General features: G+C 34.1%; 1 non-coding gene across 1 annotated transcript; it reads left to right on the top strand.

The window, feature by feature from the left end:
- The first annotated feature begins 51 nt into the window (after nucleotides 1-51).
- Nucleotides 52-156, top strand: LOC114082912 (U6 spliceosomal RNA). The gene has a single exon (XR_003581056.2). It is a non-coding gene; the product is annotated as a U6 spliceosomal RNA (small nuclear RNA).
- The last annotated feature ends 9,142 nt before the right edge of the window (nucleotides 157-9,298 follow it).

Below are 9,298 nucleotides of genomic sequence, written 5' to 3'. Positions count from 1 at the left end.
TTTTACATATATAAAGGGACTAACATTGCAATTAAAAACATACTGGTTTGGGTGATCACTGTGGCAGCACATATACTAAATTGGAATGATACAGAGAAGATTAGCATGGCCCTGTGCAAGGATGACACGCAAATTTGTGAAGCGTTCCATATTTTTTTGAAGGGGAGGTCTGTTACCACTGTCACTGGGCTTTAGGATGCTGACTACTTTGCTTCATTATTTGATACATTTGTTGTATTCAAAGACTTGAAATGTAGGACATCATTAAGTTTATATTATGTTTATATTTTTGAAATATTTATTTTACTTACAATTAATTAATAAAAGCAGATTTTAAAAACCTAAAAGAAACAACAACAACAAAAAAATTACTGGTTTGGAACATAACAGACAGATTTTTACAAAAGGTACAAGCACAAACTTATTCTCTCCCTGAATATTTTTTAAAAGAGTCTGAATCAAATAATGAAACAAAGCTTTATTTGAGAGAGAAAAATACAAGTTAGTGAGGGAGAGGACAAAGTAAGATGAGAACAGCGAAAATCAAAGTAACAATAATAATAGATATGGAAGGAGAAATAAGAAAATCCACAATATAATTCCAAGCATTACAACTGTAAGCAGCCTACTTTTTACTGTGCTTAATATTGGTTCCTAATGGATTGCATGCAGAGCCTTGACAGAAAGTCAAATAGGCCTCCCAGAATAAGAAAAGCATATGAAAACATTTATTTCCTGCCCAAATTCAAGACAGAGTGAATACACTACAGAAGAAATTCTCAGTAAACAGCAGGCTGGGTTACATGCTTTTGAGATTATGTTAAGGTGCATCCCAGTGTTGCATAAAACTAAAAAGAATTTTTTTAAAAAAAGACATTTTATACATCATAGATCTTTCCATTTAAGATCAATGAAGGAAGAATTAAATAAAAAAGCTGCTATTGAAAAGAAGAATCACAAATAGGCAAAAAAAATACATGAAAAAATTTTCAACATCTCTAGCAATCTGGGAAATGAAATTTAAAAATACACTGAGATTTCATCTCCCTCTGGTCAGAATGGCAATTATCAAAAATACAAATAGTGATAAATGCTGGTGAGGATGTGGAGGAAAAGGTACACTCATGCTTTGCTGATGGGACAGCAAATTAGAAAAATCTCTTTGGAAAAGAATATGGAGATCCCTCAAAAAAAAAAAAAAAAAAAAAAAAAAAAAACTAGGAATGGAACCACCATATGACCCAGCTATCCAACTCCTTGGCATTTATCCAAAAGAACTAAAATCAGCAATCAGCAAACTCTACAAATATAGATACACCAATGTTTACAGTAGCACTATTCACAATAGCCAAGTTATGGAACCAGCCCAGATGCCCATTAATAATTGATTAAGAAAATGTGCTGTATCTACACAATGGAGTTTTACTCAGCCATAAAAAATGAAATTATGGCATTTGCTACTAGATGGATGGAAGTAGAGAATATCTTGTTAAGTTCAATAAGCTAGAAAATTAAGGGTCAAATAAAGCAGTGGTGGGGGATTGCTCTGATCATAAAGATAGAGGGAAGGTCAGTGGAGTAGAAGAAGGTTAATGGGGGTAGGGAGGAGGGAAGAGAAAGGGGAGGACCAGGGAACTGAAGTGGAGTAAATTAATTTGTATACTTCCATACCTGTATCTTTATGTCAAAATGAACCCAACTGTTATGTACAACTAAAATGCACCAATAAGAGAGAAAAATTAAAGACTACTTGATGAGAACATTACCACATCAAATCTAAGAAAGAAAATGAGCCAAACTGAAGCTTCATGGGAGGATACAAGGAAGAAGAATCTCATAGAGCACATAAAAATGCATGTAGGTTTGTTGGAATAGAAATCATATTTTTCACTCTACCTGTTAAATTGCATTTAATAATTCTTAGTGGTAGCCAAACTAGAACACATCGAATAGTGCTTGCATTAAGTTTAGCATAATATAGAAAATATAGTCTGGTGTGGTATGACAAATAACTATAACTTGAAAGACATCAGTGGTCACCAGTTAACAAGCATTAAGAAATTACCCTACTTAAATTTCAAATTTAGGTAGTTTGTACCTGATGACTCAGAACCACCCTACTGACATCATTTCCCTCTAGCCTTGATCACATCTTTTTTCTTACAAAGTTCATCTTCCCATGACAGTTTATTTCCCCTATTCACATTCCTTCCTAGGTTCTCCCAGACATCCTTTGTATTCATCACTGATGATGAAGCACAGCCTTTCTCTCCACCATGTTGCCCCCCCCCCCATCCTCATACATACTGGCAATTAGAACTCTTTACTTCTCTACCTCCAAATAACCTCTTCCACTGTCTCAGCCAATCACTACCATGGCAGCACATTAGTCATAGTCATGAATTTTAACTGTTACCTCTCAAAAATGACTTACTGAATTCTGTATGGTGTTAACAGTTTGTTCATTATAGCACGATACAGTACAACATAGTAGAGTAAGATGTGTCTTTTTTTTTATAACCTTTAAATGGTTCATCTAAAAATGTCCTACTAAAGTCTCCCACCTTCCACAAACATCAACACTCAAATTTGTTCACATCATTTCTAAGTTGGAAAATAATATTTTCATTTCATTAGCATCTCCAGCCCTATCTGTAACTCTACTTCTAACCTGTGGGTCTTCGTCCTTCTTTACCTTTCTCCATGTTCAGATTGGTTCCATTGTATGGTATTTCTGCCAATGCACTAAGTTTTCCTGAACTTCTTTTACCCCACTTGTTCAGCAAAATTATAATCCTATCTGAAATTGTTTATTTCTCTGTCAATGACTGTTGAGACAAATACTTGCAGAATAGATCTGATTTACTGTGATACAAATTCATTGTCACCAACATGAAATTATTTGACACTGATACGGTATGTCCTGTTACATTACTTTGTCACCACTCTCATATTCTATGAAAATAATTTTATTGCACATCTTCCTTTTGTATTAAATCTCTTACTCTTTCACATATAATTCCTCTTATTCTGAGATAATCCATATTGCAGAGAAAGAGAAGACACTGATCAGACTGAAAATCTCTTAGCTGCCCTTCTATATATATACACACACATGCTTCTCATCTTACTTCTGACTAGTTAGAAAGCTGAATTCTTCTTACTCATTGATAAAGTTAATTTTCTCTTTATTTGGGTCCAACCATTCCTTCCACCAAGGAGTCATACACTGTTAACTATACCTCTTTCTTTCTGAATATTCAGTTGTAATAGTGGTATCCTTCACATCAGCCTAAAACTATATGCTATTTTCAATCTCATTTGACCTCATATCCCAATATACCTGTTATCCTCACTCTCAATCTTTTTAAATAAGCAAAAGTTCCCAGAGTTCTGTCTGCATTTGATTTTATACTCACTACTCAACCCATTAAAATCTGGTTCCATTCCCATGATTCCAAGGCTCTTGCAATCTTTTAGGTGACATTTGATCTATTTCACTCAATGGACCTCTTGTCATCAGCATTCATAACTCCCTTCTTAAGCACCTCTTTCCTGGCTCTATATTTTCTTGATACCTTTACCTGTCCTCACTATTTAAATTACCACCATAAACAGGTATTCATAATGTGCATGTGCTGAAAACATTTGTCCATTAGGTTTCATCTTATACATTTTCCTATCAATCAACATCTCCTCCTGATGTTCCAAACATTAACTGCTCAAACTCAACATTCCCAAATGAAAATTAAGTAAATAATATTTCCCTTAAAATATGTTCCTATGTTAGAAAAGCTCACCACATTTCAACTGAATATAAAGACAGAAACTTGGAGTTGTCCTATTTATTTCCTTCTCTACACTACTGTGTCGATCACAAAGCCTGGCCTGTTTTAAACAACAGATTATTTTCAAACTTCTGCCTCTGTGAGCCAGGCTGTCTCTGCAGTCTCACAGGTATCAACATTCACCCTGTCTGGATGCTACTGCCAAGCCACCCTCCTTAGTGAAGGAAGGGCCATTCTTATTAACACCAGTGGGACTTTGAATGCCCTGACATCTTTACCTGAAACACTTTCTCCCACTTTTCTTTCCCTTTATTCATTTGTTCTTTCTCCTCCTGTGCCCCTTTTTCTTTTGTAATACTGTGGATAGAGCCCAGGGCCTCAAGCACACTAGGTAAGTGCTCACTCACTGAACTACATCCCCAGTCCGCTCCCTCTTCTAATAGAACTATAAGAATTAAATTTATTAATAGGTTATCTCAATCTGCATTCTCTCAGGAAACTCTGAGAGAACTCCTGATCTATGTCAATTAGGTCTATTATAGTTTTATAACACCATGTTTTAAATTTACCTTTCCTTTTAAGTAAAAATAAAAATTTTAATTTAAAAACAATATCTTTGGTTATTGACTAATAGTTACATTTTTTCCAAACATTGAGTTTATTTTTCCGAAAACATAGTCAGTTGTTCCAGCAAAATTCATTGAATGTTTCATAATGTATTTTCCAATTCATTTACAAAGTAACATTTTTTTGTTTTGTTTTCTTTTCTTTTTTTTTTGGTCTCTAGTGTATGATAAGTCCTACAATGGCAAGACAGTGAACTTGGAATCTTCCTGTTTGGAACTTAGAATATTTGGTGATTTATTGGTGATGAAATACTAACACAATAGCCACAAAAGCAGAACAAAAAATTGTATTATTAATTTTTGTTTGAAAAACACAAAAAGAAAAAAAATACAAAATGAAGTGATTCTTGGGCTGGGATTGTGGCTCAGTGGTAGAGCACTCACCTCGCACTGCGAGACCCGGGTTCGATCCTCAGCAACACATAAAAATAAAGGCATTGTGTTGTGTCCATCCATACCTAAAAAATAATTTTTTTTAAATGAAGTGATTCTTTAAAAATGATAAATTTGGTCAAACAAAAAAATATAGTTAATGTGATATATAGTCACATATTGAAAGCTCATATAGATTAATAAAAAAAAATAACAACCTTCACAAATGGGTAAAAAGTGTTAACAGACATGTAATAAACTTGAGTGGGAAATAAGGAAAGGAGAAGGGATTTGGCTAACCACAAAGAAATAGTAATATTTAAAAACCCATATGAATTTAATGTGTCTCTTTATTTCAATGAATGAAACAAGAAACAATTGAAAAAATTGACAAAACAAAAAGTTGGTTCTTTGACAAACACTTAGCCATGCTAATGAAGAGAAGGAGAAAACTCAAATTATTAACATACGTGATGAAAAAGGAAATATCAGAAGAGACACTATAGAAATGCAGAAGATTATTCATAATTATTTTTGAAAATTTGTACTCCAAGAAAATATGTTCAAAACACTAGAAAAACTAGGGATGACAGGACCATATATCAACATCATAAAGGTTATCTATGCTAAGCCCCAGGTCAACATCATTCTAAATGGAGAAAAATTGAAAGTATTCCCTCTAAAAACTGGAAAAAGACAGGGATGCTCTCTTTCACCACTTCTATTTAACACAGTTCTTGAAACACTGACCAGAGCAATTAGACAGACAAAAGAAATTAAAGGAATACGGATAGGAAAAGAAGAACTCAAATTGGCACTATTTGCTGAAGATGTGATTTAATACCTAGAAGTCCCAAAAAGTTCCACCAGAAAACTTCTAGAACTAGTAAGTGAATTAAGCAAAGTAGCAGGATACAAAATCAACACCCATAAATCAAAGGTATTTCTGTATATCAGTGACAAATCCTATGAAAGGGAAATGAGGAAAATACCGCATTTACAATAGCCTCAAAAAAACCCAAAAACTCGGGAATCAACTTAATGAAAGAAGTGAAAGACCTCTACAATAAAAACTGCAGAATACTAAAGAAAAAAATCAAAGAAGACCTTAGATGATGGAAAGATAGTTGTTCTTGGATAGGCAGAATTAATATATTCAAAATAACAATACTACCAAAAGCACTATTCAGATTTAATGCAATTTCAATCAAAATTCCAATGACATTCTTCATAGAAATAGAAAAAGCAGTCATGAAATTCATCTGGAAAAATAAGAGACTCAGAATAGCCAAAGCAATCCATAGCAAGAAGAGTGAAGCAGGTGGCATCACTATACCAGACCTTAAATTATATTACAGAGAAATAGTAACAAAAACAGAATGGTATTGGCACCAAAATTGACTAGTAGACCAATGTTATACAATAGAGGACACAGAGACTAATCTACACAATTACAGTTATCTTATATTAGACAAAGGCACCAAAAACATGCATTGGAGAAAGATAACCTCTTCAACAAATGGTGTTGAGAAAACTGGAAATCCATATGCAAAAAAAAAATGAAATTAAACCCCTATCTCTCACCATGCACAAAACTCAACTCAAAGTGGATCAAGGACCTAGGAATTAAACCTAGGTCACAGACACTGCATCTATTAGAAGAAAAAGGAAGCCCAAATTTTCATCATGTTGCATTAGGCTCCAGCTTCCTTAATGAGACTACTTTGGCACAAGAATTAAAATCAAGAATTAATAAATGGGATGGATTCAAACTAAAAAGCTTCTTCTCAGCAAAAGAAACAATCCGTGAGGTGAATAGAAAGCCTACAATTTGGGAACAAATTTTTATCACACGCATATCAGATAGAGCACAAATCTCTAGGATATATATAGAACTCAAAAAACTTAACACCAAAATTTGAATAACCAATGAATAACCAATAAATAAGTGGGCCAAGGACTGAACAGACACTTCTCAGATGATGATATACAATCAATTAACAAATATATGAAAAAATGTTCAACATCTCTAGCAATTAGAGAAATGCAAATCAAAACTTCTCTAAGATTTCATCTCACTGCAGTCAGAATGGCAGCTATTAAGAATGCAAACAACAATAAGTGTTGGTAAGGATGTGGGAAAAAAGGCACACTCATACATTGCTGGAGGGACTGCAATTTAGTGTGGCCATTATGAAAAGCAGTATGGAGATTCCTTGAAAAACTTGGAATGAAAACACCATTTGACCCAGCTATTCCACTCCTTGGTTTATACCCATAGGACTTAAAAACAGCATACTACAGGGACACAGCCACATCAATGTTTATAGCAGCACAATTCATAAAACTAAACTGTGGAATCAACATGTCCTTCAATAGATGAATGGATTAAAAAACTGTGATATATATACACAATGCAATATTATTTAGCAGTAAAAGAGATTAAAATCATGGCATTTGCAGGTAAATGGATAGAGCTGGAGAATATAATGCTAATTGAAGTTAGCTAATCCCAAAATAACAAATGTTGAATGTTTCCCCTGATTTAAGAATGCTGATTCATAATGTGGTTCAGGGGAGGATTATATAAATTCTAGATAGGGCAAAGAGGAGGGAGGGGAATGGAGGGGGCATGGTGGTAGGAAAGTCGGCAGAATAAGATGTACATCATTACTCCAAATACAAGTATGAAGACATGTGACTCTTCTTTGTGTACAACCAGAGATATATGAAAAATTGTGCTCTGTATGTTTATTATGAATTTTAATGCATTCTGCTCTTATATATAAAAAATGAAGTAAAATAAGTTAATAGACTAACTGTATCACAAATGTTTACAGGCACTTTTTTTCCAACAGAACCCTGCATTTTGTATTCTGCATTTTTTATCCTTCACTCTTTGGAAGACATTGCTATTTCTCACATAGGGATTTAACTTACATTTTGCACGTTAGCATATCTGTATGAGCTCTTACTTCAGGCATATGGGGAGAATTAATTGTAAAGCTATTCTTATCTTAGTGACAAGTCTCTTGAACTCTAAATGCAAAAACTGGTTGTGAAAACACTTTGAAATAATTATTCGAAAATACATGCCATAAAGGCTGCATACCTCATTTGCAGGTGACCACTTCTCTCTCTACTGTAGTGAGGAAGGCCCTGTAAAGTCACCATATTGTTTATTCATCTCAGCCACCAAAATCATTAATAAAATAAATCTCATTTCTCTAAACATAACCCAGTGTCAGGCATTTGTTATAGAAACACAAAATGAATTAATACACTTGTTTTTACAGATAAGATTGGAGGAAAGAAGAAAAATATACTAATGGAAGAACAGTTGTATCTAAACCTTGTCTTTCCTCTGAGTGATGTTCACAGAAATTTACTTGGTAACACTTAGGAACTGAAAAGGATCCATTTCTAGATCAATCTATAATCCTATATCTCTAGTTTGGCCATTAATATTTTCATGACATTATCTTGCACTGTTCTACCTGATTTTAGCAATTACTTGAATTAATAAGTCAACATAGAATTATTGACTGATGTCCAGACAGCTGGTCCAGAAAATGACCCCCCAAATTTGTTATATATATAAACCCAAGTACCATGGGGAATTTATGGTGGGCAATGAGCTAGGCAACCCAGTATTTATGGAGTTCTCATTCTGTGTCACACATGATTCTATGCACTGGAATCACAGCAATTACTAAAAAGCACAAATTTGAGGTCATTGTAGACACTGTGATTTATGCATGAATATTGTGATAAACTGTTGAAGGGGGTTTTAGCAAGGGAATTACAAGAGGTAATTTCCTATTTTAAAAGGTCACTCTGAATACTCCATTGACATTAGATTGTGTGTCAGTGGAGGTAGTTTAAATAGGGTTTCTGAGTCTGCCTAAGAGCTCTTTGAGACCGATTTAAGAGCTCTTAGGGACCTTCAGGCAAGAGATAATGGTGGCTTGATCAAGGTTGGTAGAGTTGGTGCTGGCAAAGTGTAGCCAGAATCTGGATATATTTTGAAAACATGTGAAAGAGAAGACAGAGATATTTCCAAAGTTTTGGGTCCAAACAGTTTTGCAAAAATATTGTTGTCATTGACTGATAGGGAATATCAGTTTAGTTTAGTTTCAGATATGTTTTATAAGTTTGTTAAACATTTTTATGTCTATGGGGACATCCCATCAACATTTTGATGTATGATTATGAAGTTCAGATGATGGTTCGAATCAAGTGTATTGATATTATTAAGCAATATTATGAGGTATGTGGCCATAGGAATATCTGAGTTCTCACCCTTTGAGCACCCAAATGGGTAAGGTATTGGGATGATGGCAATAAACACAAAAGGTTTCTGAGAAAAGCATTTAAGAAGATAGGAGGAAAACCATAAAAGCACAGCTTAAGATGAGATGCCTCAAAAAGACTGTAATGAATGGGTGATGGTTGGTGACTTCACCACTGCAATTTTTTGATGGTTGAAATTATTACTTCTTACTTGCTATC

Source organism: Marmota flaviventris, chromosome 3, assembly GCF_047511675.1.
Source record: "Marmota flaviventris isolate mMarFla1 chromosome 3, mMarFla1.hap1, whole genome shotgun sequence".
Taxonomy (NCBI): Eukaryota; Metazoa; Chordata; class Mammalia; order Rodentia; family Sciuridae; genus Marmota; species Marmota flaviventris.
The sequence above is the reverse complement of the archived record's forward strand: the minus strand, read 5'-3'. Positions and strand labels throughout refer to the sequence as shown.